This window comes from Diuraphis noxia, unplaced genomic scaffold (assembly GCF_037042655.1).
Source record: "Diuraphis noxia isolate RWA-SAM2 unplaced genomic scaffold, SU_Dnox_SAM2 contig0002, whole genome shotgun sequence".
Lineage (NCBI taxonomy): Eukaryota > Metazoa > Arthropoda > Insecta > Hemiptera > Aphididae > Diuraphis > Diuraphis noxia.
The window spans coordinates 8,069,541-8,096,292 of NW_028301712.1; the positions used below are offsets into that span (position 1 = coordinate 8,069,541).

General features: G+C 29.1%; 1 protein-coding gene across 4 annotated transcripts in view; it reads right to left on the reverse strand.

The window, feature by feature from the left end:
- Positions 1 to 22,452, reverse strand: part of jus (EB domain-containing julius seizure protein) — an 82,930-nt gene extending 60,478 nt beyond the window's left edge. Inside the window, exons 1-2 of one of the 4 annotated variants that reach the window (XM_089220281.1) lie at positions 22,084 to 22,449; positions 18,494 to 18,566 (exon numbers count right to left, since the gene is read on the reverse strand). The gene's annotated coding sequence lies outside the window, so the exon portion shown is untranslated. Of the gene's footprint in view, positions 1 to 18,493; positions 18,567 to 22,083 lie in introns of all 4 variants that reach the window. The other 3 variants (XM_089220280.1, XM_089220278.1, XM_089220279.1) reach the window with 3 other exon arrangements.
- Between the last annotated feature and the right edge of the window lie 4,300 nt (positions 22,453 to 26,752).

The following is a 26,752-nucleotide window of genomic DNA, read 5'->3' on the forward strand; positions in this document are numbered from 1 at the left end:
ATTATCATAATTACTTATGAATTGATCAGTAAAACGTATACATTTTTAAGTGTACGCAATTGTACATAATAGTACACACAATTATATAGGTAGATGTTTAGTTTAGTCATTACATAATAATATAAATATTATGATGGACCTTAAGTGATGTCGATCAATTACGGTGAACAAGATAAACAACGGAAAAAAAACTCTATAACTAAATAATAACCTACGGAAATTACACTTTGTGATTTTATACAATAAATCATAGCAATTATTATTATGTTATTAGTCATATTAAAATCATAAGTATAAACAATAAAACAGATAGGAGAAATAGTATTTAAAGAGTTTATAGAAATGTATACATATAATTTAAAATTATTAAAATTTGAAAATAATATGAATACATTTTTATACATGTCTTACTAAATTTATTTTTTCTGTGTATAAATGTGCATAATATATATTAATAGGTGATAAACTGATAATATGTGTTATGGACTTTGAGTTTAAAAACATAATACATACCTATCTAAGGACATAGGAACAAAATGTTTCTTAATATTAATCAATGGAAATTAATGCACGCATATAAATATGAAATATTATAAAGTTATAAAGTTTAAGCCTCGATATACCCTCTTTTTCTAGAAATAATTCCTAATCATACTATTTACGTTATATCTATTATTTGTTAACGAGTTATTCTGAAATTCAATATTAAAAGCCATTAATTCATATAGGTAACTATACAGGGTGATTCTTTTATCAAACAACACTCATTATTTCAAAAACTATTGACTTTTTTCAATTTTTTTTTTTTCAAAATTTTAGATCCATCTTGTTCTAGAACTATATATTTTTTTTAAATATTTTCACCCTTATATTTATCAGGTAAACCATTATCAACTTTTGATTTTCAAATGACAACCTATACTTAAAATGTCATAAACTAAAAAGACTATTTTTTCAATGAATTTTCACGTTTAAATTTTCAATTTTCGTTAATCCGTTTACAAGATATAGCCTCCCAAAGTTACAAAGTTGGGTGTTATAGGTGTATGTTAGGTGGTATTTACAAACGAATACCATATAAGTGTTGTTTGATAAATGAATCACCCTGTATAGAAGTACCAGCTCAAGTGTAATGCATATTATTAGAAGAAGAAAAAAACACTTGCACTAAGTCACTTCGTATTGGAAATAAATGCTTTTTACTAATATATAGAATACATACGTACCCACTATTAATCATCTAATTTAAATTATTTCAAAACCCGTAAGGTATAATAGGTATATAGTGATAATATCGCGGTATACTGTTTTCTAACATATAATTTTCAAACTTTTTTCGTACGCCCCGCTCTGTTGGTAAACAATAATGATAGCGATCGACGTATATAATACTCTACAACTCCAATTTTTATTTTTATTTTTTATTAAAAATTAGACGCGCAGTTGTTCTAACACAGTAGTAATAATAACAACAATATTATTCTGTGTTCGAAGTCTGGGAAATTGGATTATCATCATTAATAATGGTATATACCGCCATAGGTACCAATATAATAAAGCTATGTCGTAGTCGTATTTTTTGAACAAGTCGTCGTGTGTAACACATTATATTATATGTTCGGCAAACGAAAATGGTTAGCCGTACGATGCATTTGGCGTTTTGACATAAAATAAAATATATGTGATTTACGGAACATATTTCATACAGGTATAGTATTTGTGCGTGTGTACGCCTGAATCGTTTTAACTTTTTGACATTTAATTTTTGCCGAAATTTTAAATGACGCAATCGTGAAAAAATGCGTTTTTCGACGTCAACTAATAATAAAAAAGCGGGGAAACATTTTTTTGGTCATCGAGGGGGTCTTGATTGGTAAAACAACGACCTGTTCTATACATTTTATCTTTAAGTAGGTGAAAATATAATTGGGAAAAAGTTAGGTTAATAATCCATAAATAGGTGTTTTATTATGCGATTGACACAACAATATTGGTTTGGTGCGCCTAATGTGATGATAACGTTGAATACGTTATAATTTATGAAAAATCGTATCGATCTATTTGTACCTTATATTATATCGCAATTATGTATAAAAGAAGAATTGTAAAAAAAAAAAACTGTAAAAATTTGTATATATCAGAACTCAGTAGGCTTAGATAGCTATTCTAGCTAGGAATGCCTTAATTAATAATAATAATAAGAAAAGTAGGTATAAGAAAAGTGTACAAATGGATCGATACGATTTTACAACTAGCACGTGGATAATTTGTTAAATGGTCAGCCACAGTGCCACTGATAAAAAAAAAGGTTATGTTTAGAAATAATTTATAGAATTTAGTACGCTAATAATTGAGAATCCGTAAAATATCTTACGGAGTTTCAATAAAACAATAAACATTTATTAAAATATATCAAACTCTGGTATGTACATATGCATATATGTTTTTATTTGTATTGGTAATTTTTCGAGTCCAAACAGAGAATGGACGAGTAGATTATAAGACACGTAGTGAATATACGTAAACGACGAAATCAAAAGGCAATTTCCTAAAAGCCCCTGTCAAAAGTTCTAAAGCTCAGTATGAAATCTTTAAACAAATTGTTTGGATATTTTATTTGTTGACCTTCGTAAAGAGTTAAATATAAACATGATGTTGCTTCTGAAATAAAACAAGAAATAAAGGTACTACCTATACATTGTATGCTAATTCATTAATATTATATTATATTGCCTTAGCTTTTATAGAATATAATTTATGAATATGTATATTTTGTTTTACTATATCAGTAGTCATAATTTGTTCGTTGTAAGACGTGTTTTAGGTACGGAAAACATTTTTTTTATCAAAAGTAATGGGAAGTACCGTTTGGCGTTCTTACGATTTTCATCAGAATATCAGTTATTCATGTTCATTGATTCTGCCGGTCTATCCACGAAAGTGCAAATGAACAGAATAACACAACGTGCAGACGCTTAATCCATTATATATTATGTGATGATCCCAAATTCTCAGTGTCTTGACATCGAATTAATCTTTACGAAGGGAGTTTTTTCTAATAACAATATTATAAATAATACTGACGCTACTAAGGCGGCTACGGCGATGAAAGCACTCGAGGTACGACAAACTCTATGCGTGTACGCATGCGATTTGACGCGAAATTCAAAAATAAATTCAAACGATTATAATATTATTTATTTTGAAGGATAATTTTTCACAGTGCTTATATTTTCACGACGACGTGATATTGATATTAAAGTATAATGCTAGACATTTTTTTGTTTTTAGAATCTAAATCTAGAATATTGATGATATTCGAGGCAACGTGATTCAAGCAAACATTATTGTTGTGTTTAACGAACTTATGTAACTGCACGGCGTCTCGGGTTGACATATCTAATATCGGCTTCGCGAGCGTTCTAATATTATAATTACCTATGTTAAATCTTTACACATTTCGCACGTACCTACTCTAGGTTCGCCAAACCCATTTCTGTTACAACTCCCGGACTGCAGGCTCTCACCGAGTTTCAAAATTATATGTACATCACGTAAAAAAAAAAACAACAACACTGTGCTTTGTACATAATTTTTAAAGTAGAAATTAATGAGACCTCGGTTGGATTACTAACTGAAATTAGCATATTTTATTATATTATCACTTGTGTATACGTCATATACTTTGTACGGTATTTCAGACGTACACGGATAGCCGTTTCGAGTATCAGATAGAAATATATTTCAATTGCAGTACAGTGTTAGTCACTGTACCTTAGTGGTAAGGGTATATATAGTGACAGGTTTTTTACTTGAATGTTAATAATTTTAGTATAGGTACGCAGTGCACGGAGCCTTCCGGGTTTTTACTATAAAATAATTCCAAATTGTCTACGTCATAATATTATATTATAAATCAAATCGTGTTATACAATATCAATATACTATGATGTTATATTCGGAGTTTGAAGTGGCTCAACATTGTAAAAAGTCTATACTTTTTTTGATCGTTTCGTGTAAACTTAAATACAATTTCAATTATATTGCCAATGATTGAGAGAGATTGTGTGTTCATTATTATTATTTACAACCTTTAAAATATATGAGTATTCTGCATTATTAATATTATTTATAATACATTTTTTTAATTTTTTTTTTTTTAATAATAACTTATGAACAATATTTTTCTTGGTTTTTAATGTATAACTAAACTGTACTTTTCCACTTTAAAAGTTCAAAGCAATATTTCAAGACTTATGTTTTTTTTCGATACTAAAATATTAACGATTCAACTGTCTGCTACTTTCAGTATTTACTGATAAATAAAAATAAAACTGTATTTTTATTTCATTTTCAAATCAACAAGCATTTATTTTTATGTAAAATTCCATTTGTCAATCATTAGTCGGGGTTTCATATCTATATCTAAATACTTAATTTGTCCAGATGAGGTTCAATAGTATATTTATATTCAAAATGCTAATAATTGTGATTGATAATTATCAGACTGAGAACTTAGCGCTGTACGACTGTGCAGTCAAAAACTATTTTGAAAAAAATGAATACCTAATATCTTCTATTCTACTATATTGATTTTATTAAACATAATTTTTTTTTTTTTTTTTTTATGGTTAGGGCTTTGACGACTGAGGTAATTAGCCTGGGGAACTGTAGGGGAAGGTACTGTAAGGTTTTAACTCGTGGGTTTTTTTTGGCAGAATTTTGAAAGGGCACCCGTGGGTTTCTGCCATGCCCGGTTGGGGACCGGCGGCCTCTCTCTCCAGACATCGCGAAATGCCCAAAGAGCGATGCCGCCCGTGACCGAGATTCGAACCGGCGACTGCGTGCGTCGCAACCGACGCCTTAGTCCGCTCGGCCACTCCGCCCCCTAAACATAATTTGTAACACTATTAACGTAATAGTATTTTTTTTTTAACCTAATTTACTATTAATTGTTTATTAATCATATAAGAAATAATAATTATAGTTTTTATTTTTACGTCGGAGGTTAATATTCAGATTTTTATCATAACTTACCTAATCAAAACTTGCATGTGTATCGTTTGAAATATTAAATCATATAATAAAATAAAATAAAATATAGGATAATTTAGAAGAAAGTGTACCGACCTAATTATGTATATTTATTATCATAGAAAACATTCTATTCGAATTCTGTGAAATGGATTAACATACATAATTAAAAGTACGATACATTGACTAAAAAACACAAAACGGTTGTTGACAAGCATAAGAACATTAAGAACAATACACGTTACTATTTATTCCTCAATGTTGTTATCTGGGATTTGAATTGATAGGGAAATCTATTATTTTGAGCTTTTTAAGAGATAATTTTCTGAAATCTATGTTTTAATTAAGTACCAACAAATTCAAATTTGAATTTGTTATGTTAAATTTTTGATTTTGAAGTTAATTTTTTCACCGTTTTATAATTTTTGTTAGTATTTTTAATAACAGTTAATAATCTTATAAATTATTGTAAGCTAATTAAAGCAATTATTATTAATGCAGTTTTTTTTCTTCTGAATATAAAATAAATACAATTTGATACATTTATATTTTTTATACTCTTACATTCTTACAACTTTTAATTTTTAATACATATTAAATGTTTTTTTTTTTTTATAGTTCAGTAATTTAAACATTAAAACGTCTTACATCTATAGATTATTGTAATAAAATGCACATTAAAATGGTGGTTTCTTATTTGGATTTTACAAAACCTTATTTATTACATTAGGTACACTTTACTAGCATCAGTTCTGAATACCGGTCGTTAATACGTTCTAAGAGTATGAAGGACTATAGAGTATTAAACGTCAGTAACTTATGTATGTCTTAGCACCGCCCTTCGAAAAGAGGTTACGAGACTCGATGGAAATTGATAATCTTAACAAATATACGAATACAAACACCGTATTACAGAAAATTCATAGTGAATGTCCACACAAAAGTGAGTTTTTCAAAAATTATTGAAAATCTGATGGAATTTGAGACGTTGCCGATAGAGATATTATAATTTTATGGATCATTTAATATTAAATTTCGATTATATCGATTATCAAAGAATCAAATCACTGATAAATACGATGATATTTCGTTTTTTCCTTTTTTTTATTACTATTTTATTTCTTACTATAATATTAATAAATAATAATAATAATAATATTACTAATATTATCTTATTTATTACTATCTTCTTATTTTTTTCTAACTTATTTTTATTACCTCAGTTGTTCTTATCGTTCTTTTTTGCAACAGATTGAATAAAACATTGTAAAAACAAAAATATTAAAAATATTTCGTTTACAAAAATTAATACGTTAAATCAATAAATACAATTGAAATGCCATACGTAAGTATAGGGTTTTTAATTTTATAAAAAAAATTAAACGATACTATTAATTGCATTAAGTTAAAAGAAATTTGAAAACAAATATTCCAATTTTTTTTTTTTTATAAAATATCATCATTACCGTTAGATAATAATATTTGAATTGATCTATTACGTAGTTTGTATTATTGCTTCGATATCGAATATCTATATGTCGTGCGTTTTTGGCCATTTCTAATTGTTGGTGATCATCATTTTCTATATCCTAATCAACCTGTAATGTAATATCGTAGTCACTCGTTCACGAGAAACGTAAACTGTATCTCAATGAGCCTGTTACTCCTCAACCACGGTGTGAAAGTTCAGCGACCGTACTTTACTCAATGTTCGGTATACTTGACGAACAGGTAACCACGATATTTGTTGTCATGAGAGCACCGTCCAATGCAGTTTTCCCAGCTTTTTCATCTTCGATCGTCGTTCGATTTGATTTTCGATCAGACCGTTTTCACCTGGCCGTGCGTATTTAATAGTTTGCGTGTGCAACGAAATTCAGCGTGACGATGTTCACTGCAGGTATATTTGTAGTCTTCATCAATACCAGTCACACTTAACTGGTCACTCGAGAGGGTTACGTGCCACATCAAAGCGTTGCACATTATAATATCCTTACCTAACATTTATTATCATTGTATTCCACGCATACACGTCGTGTCTACAACCGGCGTGATTTAGAATTTATTGTACTTTCACATTAAAATTTATACGTGCACTGTGCCGGTGTCAGGTACCTGCCAAATTCCACGCATAACTTTGGTGATATTAGTCACGTACCTATACAACGAATGACTATTTTTAGAATAATATACAATAATCATAAAGGATTATAATGTAATATAATCGTCATTTCGTTTATTAATTTATTGTTTTTGATATAATACCTACGTGTATATAACATTATTAAAATAACGAGTAAATCAATATGTTGGCTTGTTATTCGTCAAATCCAAGTCAAACCTCCGTACGTAAATCTCATTATGTACTTATGTCGTCGTCCATCAATTTTCAGTGAGATTACGATATTATGTTTAATATTATAATTTAGTTAATAAAAAATATAAAATAATATCACCGTTAATGTGTATATTTTTATTTATTTTAAAATTTGAAATACACAATCTGTACAACATAACACACAATAAGTATTATATATGATATTATAATAGAAGCATGAATATTTCGAATTAAGAAATCACCCATTGGTGACACTTGGTTGGGAATTAACGCTGTCTACAGTCTAGAACTTGGTTGTTTTTTATTTTTTATATTTATTTTATTTATAACAAGTCACGTTACCAGTTACATTTTAGGCGACGCCCAGCCCGGGCGGTTAGGTTCCCGGTATGGTTTGAGTGTAGAGGCTCTTTATCAATGAATTGTGGTAGGTTAGTTGGCGATTATGAAAGCGTTTGTAGAAATCTAAAGCTTCTTCTGTCACAGTTTTCAATGTGAGGTCTTTATGTAGGGTATAGTTAGATTCAAAAGGTGGAGCATTTGTAATTTTTCTAAGAGCGATATTCTGGAACTGTTTGATTTTTTGGTATTCGGTACTTTTGCAGTACTCTAAAATTGAAGACTGTAGGTCCACATTGGTTTTAGAAGTGTTTTATACATAAGAACCATAAGTACCTTATTATTTGTAAGCAAGGAACGTTGACTGCGGAGTCGGGCATTTAAGACAAGTCTTTTGATACGGATGTGTGCGTTCCAAGTTAGGCGTTTATCCAAATTAAATCCTAGGTATCTGACTGTGTTAGACGTTGAAATAGGAACATTATTTAAAGAGACATTTGGACAGAAGGATTGACATAAAATGAATGTTGTATGTACTGACTTATTTGGATTTGGTTTAATTCACCATTTAATGTACCATTCTGACATTAAATTCAGAAAATGTATATTAAAAAAATCTCATTATTTTTACAAACGTATTTTCTCAGTGAATCAATGAGACATCGATATTTCTTATGCATATGATAATTTTTGTGTAGTAAAAAATTTTAAATTAATAAATCTAAGGCAATATTATGTTAAACATTTAAACGTTTATGAGCGATGGACGAAAATGAAAATAAAATGCAATCATACTATTATTGTATAGTCTAGAGTATTAGGTGAAAAAAATCCAACTTACCAATATAATATCGATTTCTAATTATTGTGTTATAGCCGATTTTTGATGTTACAAACAAGAAAAGTCTGTAGACTGATATTTACACAAATACAGTTAATGAATATTCGTTATAGTGGTATAAATTAATATATTAAACAGATTGGATGACATGTTTAATAGAGGAGTGATTTTAATAAACAGTTCTTTTTATTTCCAAGTTAAGCTTGTTTATCTTATTATTTATTATAATATTAACTAAAAGCAAACTCGTGAAGTTCCAAGATGAATGAAATAGTAAAAAAAATAATTATTTTAATAATCACTCTAAGATTACAATTCCACACGCACAGAATTTCACATAAGTTATTTTACTCACGATAATTTATCAAATTAAAAACAGTTTTTCTCGCATGTCGCGTTTCATGATAAATATCGTGTCTAATATTCTTGCAAGACTATACATTTGCAAACAAAAAAAATGATTTATTTGATTTTACATACGTTTTACAACTAAATGTATTATGCTTGCAGACTATAACATTATTTATGATTTGGTGAGTATAATAGTTACCTATATATTATATTATTCATGTCGTGTACGTTTCGTCCAATTTGACCTAATTGTTGCATGCTTCAACCCCATGCAACTATATTATATTTTGAAAATCTTATCTTTGGTATACAACATAATATAGAAGGATTCACAAAGTATTTGAACAGTTTGAAACATTGTTACATTGTTAGAGAGTTTGAGTTGTTGGAGAAATAACAATAAATGTGATTTCATAGTTACAACCCTAATTATGAGATATTACTTTGGATGACTTTTAGTTAGTAGGTAATTTATTGTTTGAAGACAGTTTGCAATAGAACGTCCAAGTTGATGGAGTGATGGAAAAGAGATCGAAGGTGGTATACAAGGACGTTGTGTGATTCGTACGTTACAGTGTCTTTAAATTAATTTGGTCGATAGTGTATACGTATACATCTATGTTAAGGGTAATGGTTGATTTTAATAATTATTGAGATGAACTAATCTCAAACTAAAATAAAATTAGAATACGATATTTTAAAACAATATTTTCAATAACGAATGGTGAACTAACACGCGACACTATACTCATACGTGTACGTCATGACAGTGTATTTATGCACGAAAGTTGACGTAATTTTTAATGTATAAAAGATCAAAACCTTACTTTACAGCAAAAATAATAAACAAGGAGTAAATAAAAAACCATTAACCAGGTAAAAAAAATATAGTTCAAACCTTTTGCCTAGAACTTAAGGTGAACACTAAACTTTGTAGACTTGATTCCTATGCACCTACTTATTATGGCACTGACAATATTATGAGCATTTATCAGTGGCGCCTGACTTTATGTTTTTATATTAGTCAGTCGGTACGGTGGTATAATTGTATTATAAAATATAGTAGTACAATTTAGTCAATGAAGTGTGTTTTTTACGTGAAATTTTCTACACCATCGCTTAAAATTTGTAAATCAGAATATTTCATTGTTCGTTATGGAATGATTTTTTTACATTCGCCAGCATATTATGTTTGCACACATAATTTATTATTATCATATTACAGATTGTAAATACATTTATTTATATTAAAAAATAAAATAATTATTTTTAATTCATCATAAAATATACATTATTACATTATGCTATTCAATATATACTTTTGGTCCGTGCGAACTATATACAATTAATACAATTAAGACACTACCATTCTCTAAAAAGCAATTAAGTAAATTGTTTTTGGTTGTTATAATACACATATACCTACTTAACTACACAGTACCTTCATTATTTCGAATAAACAACAATTTAAAATAAACCTCTATTTAATGTATATAAACCTGAGCTGGTTAGATTATTAATTTAACAGTAGGTAAGTTTTTGTTTTTCTCTACATTTACTTAGTGAAAACACCACATTATTTTACCATTAAATACATACAAAACACATAACTAATCATAATAATTGCACTATACGTCATTTTAAAATTTTCTATAAAAATAATTCAAAATAAAACGTAATGCGGAAAACACTGCAATGATATTTGTACAGTAATAATTTTTTAATTTAAAAATGTACACCAATTAAAGCGACCATTAATTTTCTTCATAATATCCTTTACCTACATGCTAATATATTTATTTATGTTTTGTATACAATGGACATGTATATTTTGGTAGATATAATATGCTAGGCCGCAGGTGTGTAGATTTCATAATACTGATTTTGTTTTATTAATGGGTCGTATCTTGAATATATTGGAAATCGTTCCAATATTGCACACGATATTATGTTCAATAAATTTTAAAATATTAACAAAATACATATTATGATGATAACCAATGGAATAAATATTTTTATAGAGTTCGTAAATTATATTTATTTTTTTTATCGGTTTTACTGTAAATAAAAAAATGATGTGCGGGGTTATTTTTTTTTTTTAACTTTGCGGGTATATAATCATTTTAAGCTTCACATAGAACCACACTATATATACATATATACATATATTATATATATATTGGAAATTGGACACATATGGTACTTTACAGAGGTCATATTTGGAATTCCCAAGTAGTTTTCCACAAAACTGCGAAAACCCACTACCATGCATGAACGTACCATCTACTACTCGATTCCCCTCGGGAAGACAAACTTATGCATTATTTTACAACTTTTTAACAATCCCAGAAACTTTAAAGTTTCACAGATTATTTATTTTATTATTTAATAGACGTGATATATTATCATCTTATGTTAACCGTTTTTGTGCTTTACCTATGTATAATTTATAATTTAAAGTTTTGACGTTTACAAAAGTACGAACAATGAATAATTTTTTTTGGTGTTATATTTTTCAAGGATTTAACTGTTTTAGTTATAAGTCTACTTTAAAATTAAATACAAAACTATAACTTAAAACAAATTACATCGTTTACTATTGTTGGCTTGTTTATACTAAGAAAAAGGATTATAAATACTGCGTCGGTGTTTTCTTCGTCAAGTTCATGTTGCAGAGAAGTTCTATTGACGAAGATGTTCCGAGTTTTGACGGTTTTTTTGAAATTTTAATACTTTATTGTATAAAATATTATACCAATATTCAATACAATTGCTATACTTCGTAATGAAATTCGTTTATGGTCACTAATATTCGCTACATTGTCATATTGTTTATGAATTAATAAAAGCGATATTTACAATTAATTTTTGACTGAAACTCTAAAAATATCACTGATAGTTGTTTTGTACAAAATCTAAAACTGATATTCCATATTATATACTTCGAAATTTAGATATCGGTCTATAACTACATAATATTGCACATTTAAAGATTTCACAGATAACGTAATCATCAATTGCCTATGAAATATATTTTAATTTGATCGAATGATCATGTTGTACTGCTAAAATCCCTACAGGAACATCACTATATAATGATATGTACTATTGCGATAAGAATAACAAATGTTCCTATAAATATGACGCTATGGAAAATTTATTAGATACGATAAATATTTACTTCTGAACGCACTCATCAAATCATAACAAGTCGCTTGGAAGGAATTTTCTTCTCGAGTAGAATTTCCAACCAATACTTACTGGTAGTCGTGTTAAAAATTTATTTGAAGCACGTAAATATCGACCCAAAACTATTACCGCTCTGTTTTACGAAAAATAACACTTAGCGATAATTTAATTTGGCTGAAAGCCCGAAAAAGGTATATTTTTTCCGGATAAATCTGTTTACTGTACAAAATTATTTATTGAAAGAAATTGTCTTTACAGCCCAAAATTATTATACCCACAAAACGATGATAACATTGCATCGATATAATGCTATACAATACGCCTCTGCGGTAAACAGTAAGAGTAATTTGTTGTAAGTAAACTTTTTATGTACCTAACACTAAACCATAGAATAGTGTCATCATATTTTTAATAAGATTTTCCTTACACTAATTAATTGCCTAACGCACTTATACTCGAACTTTTAGTTTAGTCAATGGTTTACTTTTAAGTTTAGAAAATACATTTAACAAAAGACAAATACAACTTAAATTAATTGGTAAACATGATATGATCCAGCATGGTTATAGTCAATAGTTTCTGTAGTTTATGCCGTGTATTTGATGCTATATTATTAATTCATAACGACCATAACTTTATCATAAATTTATGAGACTATCCAAAAGGGTACATCCCCAGGTAATGCCATATTATTCAGTAATTGTTCGTTATAGGCATGATTTTAATATTATTTCAAGCAGTCAACGTTTACATAGTACACATAATATATTATATAATAACTAATTTTTTAATAAGCGTGATGGTTCTCTATGTTTACGTTAAGCCAAAGAATTTTAAACCCAACTACATCGAATAATAAATTTTTATTTTTATGAAATTAATATCATTAAGGCCTGACCTCTATACTATACGGGGTATTTTTTTATGGGCGTTAATGAAGTTTTTAATGTTTGCTTACTATTACAGCCAATTATTGATCATAGACGTAATAATCATTCGCCACGGCCAAACTAGGATTTTCAGAACAAGATAATATACTTATTCTCTGGTGTATACTTTTAGGTTGTCTATATGACATATAACGGTGAAAACGGAACTTAAATTCGCATATAAATAGTTTAATTAAAGATAATTCATACTTTACAGCTATATGATCTTCGGTCGTAAAATTTCGTTTCGTATAAAACTACATACGTTATTACGTTAAAAATTCAATATGGGAATCTACGTAAAGATAATGCCTATAGAAACGGCAAATTGCCTGTTAAAAATAGACAGTTTTGAATTTCATGTACACCACAAATTCCATTTTACGATCGACCTTTCCAACGTTCGTGTAACTAATCAAAGTTGTATGGTACCTACCGCTAAATAACTTATTCCAATATAATTTATAAATGAGCCTAATAGTTCGTATTTTATTCATACCTAATAAAGCATATTGAAGTGTCTATAATGTGAATAAATAATTACGAAAGAGTACTTACGATTACATTTGAGTAATTCTCAATGGTGCACTCGATGAAATAAACAATAATTGAATTACACGATTAATTACTAATTAACTAATTAAAATTTGCAATACAAAATATAGTTTAATTGGAGCACGAAAATGATAGGAAAACATGCCTTTATGATATGATATAGTATTAATTATTCATAGTTGTTATTTATATTTGGATTTGTGAAATTTCACTGAAAATAGTAATTAAATAATCAAACCTGTTGCTTTTATACAAAATCATTTTAAACATAGTCGTGATAGTATCGTCTTCCTTTTAGATTATGCAGTTCATTCACATTTTAATAAGCGAATAAAACACAATAATACCTATAAGAATTAGTGAATTTCTATCAACAAAAATATAGTTTGAGAATAAATTATTTTATTTTCATTTTGTTAGCTGATCCTGTAGGTATTAATTTTTTTATGTTAAATACGATATACTATTTTATAAACATAACATATGATTGTATCTATATATATAATATATTAGTCATAAATATTTTTATTTCAACGAACAGTAGTAATAATAGTATAACCATGTTTTGTCGACTTTTTTGTCGAATTTTTCATACTATTTGACCTATTTTTATTCTGACAGTCAACATCATCACGCAATCCTTTTAGTAGAATTACACAAGTAAAGGTATAATATGAAATTTATTCCCCTAGCGCTGCACAAACTTGAAATTAATTTAGAGGAAAAAGAAAGATCTAAAATAAATTTAAAATATAATATTATAATTAATAGTAGAAATTGAATCTTAGGATGAAAGAATGGTTATATTTTAAAGAGAGAAGACTAAGGATTAAGGAATAACTAAAAATATTTTATTTTTCCAAATAACATCCAACAAAAATTTGTTTTAATTAACTTATACTATTTTTAGTGATATGGTGTGAAAGTTATCCAACGAAATAAAGTTCTTTAATATCATAAATATGAGATAAATAATTTTGAAAATAATTTTTATTTAAAAAAGTTATAAAATTTACCATTGGATAAAATTGATAGTATGAACTTCAACTATATTTTATGAATACTTTTCGTAAAATTTTGTTTAACTATATATATGTTAAATTCTTAATAAGTATGTGAATTTAGGTATTAAGTAACATATATCAAGTGAACTTAAATAACTATTAACTATAGAATACTATAAACGGCGTTGAAACGGGGGGCTAGACTCAATATTTAAAATTTTTTTGAATTACCTGGAAAATTACAATTGTTTTTATGGTTAAATTAAAATACTATTCAAAATTACAAAATAATACATTTTGACCACTTGAATAGCTATTATCAAAAAGTAATTTTCGAGAAAAAGTCATAATAATGCAATACTCCATTCCATTCAGGCTTGTATAAATGTTTTTAAAATACTGATAGTTTTTAATAATTCATCTCTATAATAAAATATAGTAGTTAAAGAAAAATAACACATATTGAGTTAAGTTAATTTATATTTTTAATATATACAAATCAATAAATTAAATTGTTTTCAAATCAATTATGTTTGGATCATTTTTGAGAAAATATATGTCCCGTATTATACAACATAATATAGGTAGTTCTTTAAGTAACTAAAACTTTTTGTTTAAACCTATAATTAGTAATAATGACCTGGTTTGATATAGTTTTGTATGAAAAAAGTTTTTGATAATGAAATTATCAGGCGGATAATAAATGTGCAAACAATGTAATCAAAGTATCACGTGAACTATTGAAACCCTGATTATGGAATTATTATAATTTTTAAAATATGTATGATAAATGTTGTCACTTCTTATAACTTTTGAAGCTTTTATAGCATTTTGAACAAATATTTGTATTTACTAAACAAACATGATAAGTATACCTTCCTATTCGTAAATGCATGAGCATAATATTATATGGTTACAATTTTTCATCTTCGTAATCGCAATTATTTGCAAAAGAATATTAAAAACTCTGTTTCATCAATATTTTAATAATTTTGATTCAAGTATTCTATTTTAAAAATCAAGTCTCAAGAGAAATCAACTCTATGCAAAACAAAAAACAAAAAACCGAAACAAAATCTGGAGTGTCACAAATAAATATTCAATTATTTTTTTTAAATTCCGTTTTTTTCCTATTTCCTAGTGGCAATAAATTCAGCTCGGATATCAGTCAGGTCGTGCTGAAAAAAAACATATATTTCATAGACGTAATTATTACATACAACAATAACTGTTGAATAAGAATGTAGTTTTTAGTTTTCAAATAACACCGTTTCGATTAGGATTATGCTCTGGGAATTCGAATGAATCATTAGCAAAATATTATTATTATTAAATTATTAAAGAATATTTAATTCAGCGATTTATTGACTAAAGAATTGACGCTACTGTAATAATATATCAGTTGCTATCCCAACGTTCTAATTTTTTAGTGAATATAATAATATTATGTTTTTCCGTACAAATGTGTATTTAATTCATTTATGTGAAATATTTTGATTGCTCGGTCGTAAACATAAATACGGAAATGCATTCATAGCGTTATTTTAATACAACGTACCCACCTATCAACCGGTGCGAGGCACGGAGAATCTCTGACGGGGAAAAGGTGCAAATAAAACGTGGACTTGAATCGCTGAGCGTAAAATTCTACATTACCAAAGTTTTTGGCAAAACGGTAGTGGGGTTTTGTGTGTGTGTGTGTGTGTGTGTGTGTGTGGGGGGGGGGGGGGTACAGTGGTGACCGAGTATTGTGCTTCGTGTAAAAATGTATAGCCTGTAGTTAAGGTGTATGTGTGTGTGTGTGTGTGTGTGTGTGTGTGTGTGACGGTGCGTATTATACGGCACAGAGTGTGGGGTTAACTATTATAAGTTGGACTTGCTGTGTCAGGTGGAACCTTTTACAGACACTCGCGCATGGCCAAAATATTATGTCCTTATATATGCACCAAGACGGAAGTATAATAGAATATAATATAATACGTAAACCTGCATGAGAGTATAAAAAAAAATTACGATCGTCGTTGCTCGCCGTGTTATAGGTGTACACCTAGGGATGCTTACAAACGATATTCTATACACGTGGTTCAAACGATTCAGATTGGCTATTATTTCTTTTTCCCTCTGTTTCCATTTTATATCTATTCAATTCGATGAATAAACGAACACGCGCCGGCAAGCAACAAGAGACCGGAAGCGCGTGTAATACCGTACAATAATATTATTATATACCTTCCATATACTCGTAGATCGTATTTATTGGAGTCTAGGATATAACATCAAAGATTCAATTTAAATTTCGAATATTTGTGGCAAACAAAATATTTTCTACAAGAGTCAAGACGTTAACCTGTCCTATACTTTCAACAAAATGATATTAAAAGGCCGTTTTCAAAAAAAATAATAATCTCCAGAATATGAAAATTACTTTAAGTGGTCAATAAATATTATAATATATTTCAATAATAGACACGTTCCACCGTACTTCAGAAGTGAACGTGATGCAATTCATATAACTTTCTGATATCGGAAGTACATCGTTTCTAAAGAATATTTGGAAATCAGGATAGTTGGTTATCATGACATGCATTTCCACAAAAATAACTTAAATTCATAATATTATCAACTGTTTTTTTTTTTTTTTAAATACCTTCCTACATGATATGTATTATATAATGTGATATTTATTAATATTACTTATTTTTAAAATACGTTTTAAATATATTTAGTATTATGTTTTTCACTCTAAAAACGTTTATGGTATTTTATGAAGATATCATTTTAATTAATGGCTTGATGCTATAGCTGCAAATTAGTGAAAAAAAAATACATAAATTTAAAAATATTAGTTATAAATAAAGCAGTTGTTTCAAAAACCATTTTATTCAATAAAATATTATGTTCTGAAGAAAATTAAGTGTACAATAATAATCCGTCTAATATCTAATTAACAGTATTATTACGACCATTCCAGAATGGGATGTTGAGAAAGACCCAATATAACAATGAATAATAAATGTCATCTGAATTATTTAATTATGCGATTTATTCGGTGACTGCAGTACTCTCTCTCTTTCTCTCTATCGCTCTCAATCTATCCATGATGCTACAATCTCAATCTGGTTACTTAAATTAATTGAGTAATTTAATATACATTTTTAATTTTAACGTATAAACACAATTTATAAGTCAAAGTCTCCGTTGTATACACGCTTGTAAATAAATATATGTGTGTGTCGATTTCCCCGTTTCCTTCTGCTTGCAGAAATTTCCACTGTATACCGTATTCGAATCTACATCAACTAGAACCCTACAGCATAACAATAAATCCCAAGAGATGGGTCAACAGGGAGATACCTACGTTGTACAATTTGATTTTCTCATGCATTGTGTATCTCGCTAGGTTAAATCGTGTATTTGGAGCAAGAGTAATATTATGGAATAAAGAAAGCTAGTAATGCTAAATTATTGCTGAGGTACGATTATAATCAATTGACAGTTTGGAGAACTTTGAGCGTTTGACAAGCGAAGGAGAACCTGAAAAAAAAGGTGAATAATAGAAGAGAAGGAAGACTTTGACGGTGAATTTAGAATGGGTCAGACAATGGTATTGGCTTATCAAAATTTTACATTCTGATGAAATATAGCGGACATGGAATCAGCGAAGGAAAATGTCAAAGGTTACAAAGTACTAAGATCGTATAATATTACATAATATAAATGAATTACTTCGACTTAATTTTACCAAGAACACTCGTATATGTATTTACATAGTACTATCATAGTTGTCCATTATTTATTAAAGACAATTATACACGCTATAAGGTATTAAGATCTATAATAATGACTATCAATACAGGCTTTAATCAAAAAAAATGCTGTGAACTTATTAAAGATATCAAAATCTAAATATTACCAAATGCCGATATTACTGTTATTGAAATGTGGTTAAGCTCTCTTGAGACCCCATCTAGATGCACCAAGAGCATCTGTAATTTTAAAATGTATGTAAGTACAACAAAACCATTACAATTTTTAAGAACTAATCAACACACACTTAATTAATTCACAAATTTGACTTGAACATAATATTTTGAATTAGAAAATGTTGATAACTAAATAAAATAATATGAATTTTTAAAATACCAAAGGTATATTTGTGTTTGAATTTTCACTCATGTTTGTATATTTGATTTACTGAGTGACGTGGCTTATGATATCCTAGCCGACTTCTTCGTAATAAAAACTGCACAAGACATGCACATTGCACATGAATAGTAAGTAGGTACATGATACTACAGCAAACCATACCATTAAATATTTTACATTTTGTAACCTAAAAACCTAAATTAATTTCGTTGGTACATAAATATCATCAAGTTATGATATTATAACAAATAACATGGAATATGATGAATGTCAAACCATAATAGATTATTAATAATGATTTATACGATTATTTTTAATAGTTTTCGAAATGTATAAGTGCATAATATGTTATACGTACACCACAGTACTCTAATATCTGTTTAAAAAATAATAATCTAAAATTTTAGATTGTACTTTTTTTTATCAACGATATTTGACGGGATTATTCTACCAGTATTATGAGTATAATAATTTGTAAATACTTAATTACTTTATAATATTAAAACAGTAAGTTGTTCATATATTTTCTACAAGAACATACTACAGCCATTATAGTATAATGACTACCATCAGTACTTTATTTATCCTTGAACTTTCACAGGCACATTGTAACAAAAACAAAAACCTTGGTATAAAATATTTATGATTACAACAAATAATGTTATTAAAAATGTAGGATAATTTTTAAGCACGGAATTACATATAAAGTGAATAGTGAAATATTATAATTTTATAGTTAACTCAGTTATTTTAAATCGTTGAATGAAATTTAAATTTAAAATAAAAACAATTTAAGTAACCAATATTTAAATTTATTGTATATAAATACTTTATTGATGTTGATGTACTGTCATTTTATTAGAAGATTTAATGAATCTATAAGAATGGCTGCATACAAAAATAAATGTTATTTGATCACACAAACGTATTATAATGTATTTATATTTTATATAAAATTTATCAATAATATTAATTGATTTTTTTCTATAATATCATCAAACCTATCATTTAATTTATCGTTTTTTTAAATTCATTCTTTGTTTTGAAAAAATAGTAATGTAATAACATTATGTATTAATTTAACGTCTGGGCAACGTAAAGAAATAATTTATATATTACATTGATTTTTTTTGTTTATGGTGCAAGAACTTTTATGTTAAATACGATTTAGTTTATAGTACTCTATTTTATTGTATCCTAGCATACTACCATTAAAATATATTCCATAGAATAAATATCTTCTGTAAACGTAATAAATGTATAACTGCTTGTATCGTTAATACTAAATAATCGAGATATTATGAAGTGTGTATACGTACTATATGATTATTGCTAAGCATTTATTTTTGCTGTTCTTGTATAGAAATACTCAAATATTTGAAATTATAATATTTCAATAATAGTTTATGAAAAAATAAACTAAAAGGGTTTTTAAGGACATTTTTTTATTCATTGCTTTGTACTTAAATCTTTTATTATCTGTAGAGTGTTTATTTTTGAGAGCAGGCCATAATATGCGATCATTGACATTTGGAAACATAAATTCTAAAACCAATATCATCGATTATAAAAGTTGACAGGATATAATCTTAGAAGTACTTTAAATTATAGTACATATTCTTATCTATATCAACAACTTAATTATTCATTTAAGGAAGTACTCATATAATATTCTCATCACTACTTTCAAATCGCTATCGTGTCGATATTTCGTTACCTATGTATAATATTATACACTAGAAATATGTAAATAAATAATTAACGAAAATCGATAGTAGTTTTCAATAAGGATAATATTATATCTGATGGTAAAAAAAGAAATCTAATCTAACAGCACCCACATATTTAAAATACAATATTTGTTCGGTAGAAATAAAATTATAAAATTTGAATTATTCATAGGTACAATAGAGTACTAAAAATCTATTCCAAAGTTGTGTAATACTTGTTATAGGTAATATAGAAAAATAGTGGAATGTGTTATGCAGTAATGATATAAATTTGACGGCAGATATGACTAAACGAACATTTTTACGATAATTATAAGGACTTAATGAACTGTGATAATAGTATTTAAAAAAAAGTATATTTAGAATTTAGAAAATGTTTTGAAAACATGATTTTTGGAATAGGTATATGACGCTCTAAGATAAAAATAAAATACATACATTCTGAGCGTGAGATATGTGAATAGAATTGAAATTTTTCGAGAACACGACCAACATGTCAAATTTGAATAATTCGGTATAATGATAGAAAAAAATAAATATATATATATACGTGCGAACGGGGTGGGAAAAAGGTGTTCATTAGGGGCGAAATTTGGCTTTCGGATCACGTAATTCAGCCGTGCTATTGGTCGCACAGCGTAGGTAGTTTTATATTATTTTTACCTACTTATGCTTCGTACGGTGGTTTCTTGACGATACCACCAAAAACTGAAAATCTATGATCTTTTTTCGTTGAAGAAATTGAAAATACTATAGTAAAGTCTGAGAATCTCACCGACGTAGTCGAAGAAACAACGAAGACCAACTATAATATTATATAGATACGTATTTTATAGTCATGCAAAAAGTGCTGAATCGTGGGCACAATATTTTATGTTTCCTACGATTTGAATATAGCATTGGGGAATATTTCTTCACAAAATGTTTTTAAATCATTGATCCTAGTCGAATTTTGTTGTATTTCTACAACGAAAAGCGCATCTAAGCGAGATTTCCCAAGACATTTTAACTAGCGTGTTGAGTTAAACGTATATGGTACACTGCAGCTACGACCCGTGCTACTTGCAGCAGATACATGTCTGTAATAATAAGCTGTAATGGTAATATTATGCTCTTGAAAAAATTAATATGAGCGCTTAAACATGCACTAAACATTTTGATTAAATTAATAAAAATAATAAGCAAAAATTATTTTTGAATGTATAATATGTATTTTAGCAGCATCTCATTAACTATATGTAATATTGTAGGATACATGGATAAACATAAGTAGTATAAAAAAAATGAAAATAAAGATTTTATTTATAAATGTTTAGTATAATGATCGATGTATAGAACATATAATGAATAATTATGACTGATGAGGTTAATAGTGTTCTCCTTAAAAATAAAAACAGTACGAAAACACAATAATTACCAAACAATAAAGAAACTCCAGAATATGAATCATAATTATGGAAATGGTTGTATCAAAAACAAAAAAAATGGTATTATAACGCCTCTGCGAGTTACATAATATCATTACGTGTGCCTAATAATTTCGCTAATTCATTACTCAGACATAACACATTAAGACACTAAATTTAATATTGGTTGCATTAAGTGTATGATAAATCATCGTGCGTACCTGCGTATTTCTAAGGCGACGGCGGTGGCCGTCGTGACCGCGAGTATACGGTGTTTCCGGTGTTATGCGGTAGTATAGCGAGACGACCGGACTTCCGGTGTGTTTGTATGTCTGTATTATAATAATGCCATGTGCGCCAGTATATCTCAATATCCGCGTCTTGTTCCTCGACGTCGTCCGGCTATCACCCGGTGGCGACCGCCGATACGGTCGCGGCGTAGTAGCGGACCACGACGAACTGATATACCATCATCATTAAAATCGTCGTGCCCGTTCGCGTCGGCCGTCGCCGCCGTCGTCGTCGCGTACACTAAGCAACAGAGTGTACGGCGCGAGTACAACGCAACAACAGAGAACCGTCTCGGCGCGTCGTCGGCGTCGGCGGCGACCGTGTGGCCCAAGCGTGCCGCCGCCGGCAGACGGTCGGTGGCAGTCGGCGCCAGCAATACGCCGCCGCCCCTTTTAGTGCCCACCCCACTCCCTCATCGCTCTTTCCACCATCCCGATACCGAACCCTCTCCCGTACGAGCACACTTCCTTGTCGTCGTTATCACCGTCGTCGTGGTTGCCACTGCGGGGTGCGAGCCAACGTCCGAAGAGAATCGCCTCATGGCGACATGGTGGCATGTAATATTGTCGCCACTGCAGGCTATACGACACACACACACACACACACATGGCTATACTGACATGGCTTTTCGTGGTGTATACAGTGCACTTACGAATTTACCAAACAGACTCTCAAAACCGTTCGATTATGTTTTTATTCGAACTCTGGGTTTTCGTAATTCCTGTATTAATAATAGTAGACGTCCTCATTAAGGCTGTACATAATAATGTTTAAATGTTTTTATTTTAACTATTCGTGTGTGATAAAGTATATACATACTGTGATGGTACCAATACATTTTTCAAATGAGCCTCTCCTCCCGTTTTACTGTAAATGTAGTATGGGTAGATTATTTTTTTTTCTAATTTAAATAGAAATTTCAACGACATTTTGAGTTGTCAATCATAAACAGAACATTTTTATGAATTATAAATTAGTATTATTTTCAAGTATTCAAATAGTATTTAAATGTTCATAGTTTCATACCTAAACATCAGTCATCATTAAACATCATTTAACTAAAAATCGATCACCCGGTTTTGAATTGGGCCAAATGTAATAATGCCTAAAAATTTAGTTTTAAATTACGAATATATTTGACATAGGTAGGGAAAACTTGTTCATCAATCGAATTCACTAATGACTTTACAGTAAAAATAATCACAATATATTTGTTTTGATACCATAATCATTATGGTTTTATTTTGTTATTTTTGACCATAAGCCCGTAAACTATGGTCATTAGCTATTTTTAGGGCAGAACGGCGCTTGGTTTGATTGTGTATACATCTGTGTTATACCTACATATATTGTATGTGTGGCAAGGATTTAAAATCCCAGGTGGTCATCCATCTGGGAACTAGCAATGCCGGTCGGTGTGTATAATACTCAGAGCGCGTACACCAAGCCTGCACCATCATAACTATTTATATAGATATATTGACATAATATGAATTGTAAACTACTGTATAATATTATGCGTACAACTGTCTAGCCGATCACTTTTCACTGATAACATAACATATAGCGAGTGAACACGCATAAAAGTTTACGATTTTTTTAAGATCAGCTGTAAGAGTGCTGCAGTGACTTATTCACGTGGTTTGCTGCACACACTTCAACTGCAAACCAGCAATCAGTGTACTGTACATAAAACAACTAGCATCACCTGAAGCTATATATTTTGACATATTACATCGTGCAAAACCAAATTGTTTAATATGTTTTTTTTATTAAAATAGATTAATTTATGTGGAAATTGAATGTCTCAAGTTAATCAAATCCCGAAATAGTATCTAAAAGTTAATGAACTAATAGTATACGAACAATAAATTGTCTTCATATTTTCCATTTGCATATACTTTAATGAGAAAAGCTACACACAATACCATAATATTTCACAAGTTATGTAGTTTAACTTTATGTTTGTATATTATAAATACTAAATATTTACATCCGAACATTCAGCGCGTTCATATAACTGAGTTATTAGTTCACAAAATTATTTCCTAAAGCTTCCAAATAGTTGGCAAATAATAGCAAATCAATTTTCAATGTAAGCAAAGTTGTTCGAGTCGTACATTTAGTTATAAATGTTTTCAATCGTTCATTATAAACTATCAAAACTAATTTAGATATATAAAATATATTTTTACTATTTGAAACGTTAACAAAAAAATCAAAACTTAATTCCAACACTAAATTATTAATTTATGAAACTGATACCAAAAGTCAATAAAGAAAAGCTAAGTATTGCAAATCAGTTAGTACCTGATATACGTATATATATACGTAAATGATACTATAACGTTGGTTTAAATTAAATTTGTTGAGTTAGTAGCCGAAAATTAATTTGACACTAATCATCGGTTGTCATCGTTGTCGTATGACCTGCATTCATAATTATTAATAATAATCAATAACATTATTAAATATATGACAATTTTACCGTCAATTTTGATTTTAAATAAATTTCATGTTAAAATGTTTAAATTAAATAAAGAAGAATAAAAAAAATAATTTTAGGGTAGAATTTACTTTAAAAAAGATAGTAGATTTCAAAAAAATTAATTTTTATAATTCCAAGCTTATTAAAAATAAATTCTTCTTCTAACTTTGTTGATGACTATTCAGATATTTATTGCTAAACGGGTGACATTTATAGGTATTAAAGGATGGATTGGCCATGGCTATATTAATAAAATAGAGGGAAGTGTGCGGGAATGGGGAAGAGAAAAAGACTGATTTTTATTATTAGCTCTCATTCTGGCAGAGGTCTTGTCATAAATTATATACAATAATTATATGTATATATATACTTGTGTTAGGAGCGTTTAAATACAGGAATGCACCATGGTGCGCATGTGCAATATGGCTATTATTATTAAAAATGTTATACTATAATAGAATAATAAATATTATTATTATTAGTTAGCTCTTATCAGTTACTAACGTTATGGAGACGATACCATATTGCACATGCGCACCATGAACGGTGCATTCCTGTATTTAAACGCTCCTCTTGTGTTAAGACCTCTATAACCTCAAAATATTTTCATGTTCATTCTCGTATGATTAGCATAAATGACCTATTCATTCTTTAATATCTATGGTAACAGTGCATTATTTATATTTTCTATCTGACCCAATTCACGTTTAGCAGAGCCAAGGTTGTGTTATTTTTGTTATTATTATTATTATTAATAAGATTTTACCCAGAATATTATAATATCTCCACAGTTATTGGAACATATTACAATGAATAATGATGTATATAAAATGATAAGCTCACAATGTTTAATTTGCAGGCTTGATTGCAGTATAACATTGAGCGTATGCGAATAATTATACTTACATTGTTGGTTGAAAGAGCGTTGATGAGGGAAAAGTTGATACTCGTTGAAGAAAAGAGAGACTTTAATCTAATTCTTTAGGGTTAAAGAGTGTAACGGTAATGACAACAACTCAAGTTTATATTGTCATATACATTTACTTTATTAAGGTATTCATAATATATTACATTTTCTTTCTTTTACATAGATTATTGGTGTTAATTGCTTCTTGGAGCATACAAGTAAAACATGAATATATTTACAATAACACAGGCCAATAGTACAATATAATTATATGAGTGATACTATGATAGTTCGTAGTCCATGTACAATAAAAGGATAGGGACAGCCGATAGCTCGTAGTCCGTGCACAATAAAAGATAGGGACAGTGGATATAGTTATGCCGGTATTACTACGATAATTCGTAGTCCGTGCACAATAAAAGATAGGGACAGTGGATATAGTTATGCCGGTATTACTACGATAGTTCGTAGTCCGTGCACAAATAAAAGATAGGGACAGTGGATATAGTTATGCCGGTATTACTACGATAGTTCGTAGTCCGTGCACAATAAAAGGATAGGGACAGTGGATATAGTTGTGCCGGTATTACTACGGTAGCTCGTAGTCCGTGCACAAATAAAAGATAGGGACAGTGGATATAGTTATGCCGGTATTACTACGATAGTTCGTAGTCCGTGCACAATAAAAGGATAGGGACAGTGGATATAGTTATGCCGGTATTACTACGATATCTCGTAGTCCGTGCACAATAAAACTTACAGTTTGCTGCTTCCTGGGCACTGGTCCTCCGGGAGATACTGCTGATGATTCCTCAGTGACGTTGTTGTACTGGGCGCTGGTGTTGTAGGAAATGCTTGCTATTGACGGTTCCTCGCCGACTCGGTTATGATCGCGGTCCTTGGTGGCACGGTGTGGTTTCGTCACTAACCGTGATATCTTGTAGACTCGGGTACAGGGCGTTAATACAGTTAACCTGTATTCCACTGTACCGTCTATTTAATATCACGGCAGGAGCGGTGTGTCTGAATAGTCGCCGACCAGCCGTACTTATGTACTTCTCGACTCTAATGTTTTTGTAGAATCAGGAGTGTGCATCGTGTTATCTTTATGATTTTCTCATAGCCCGTCTTTGTTAATGGTGCCGTTGACATTAGTATGATATTATAGACCTCGTTTAGTTATGAATTATGTATTATTAAGTCC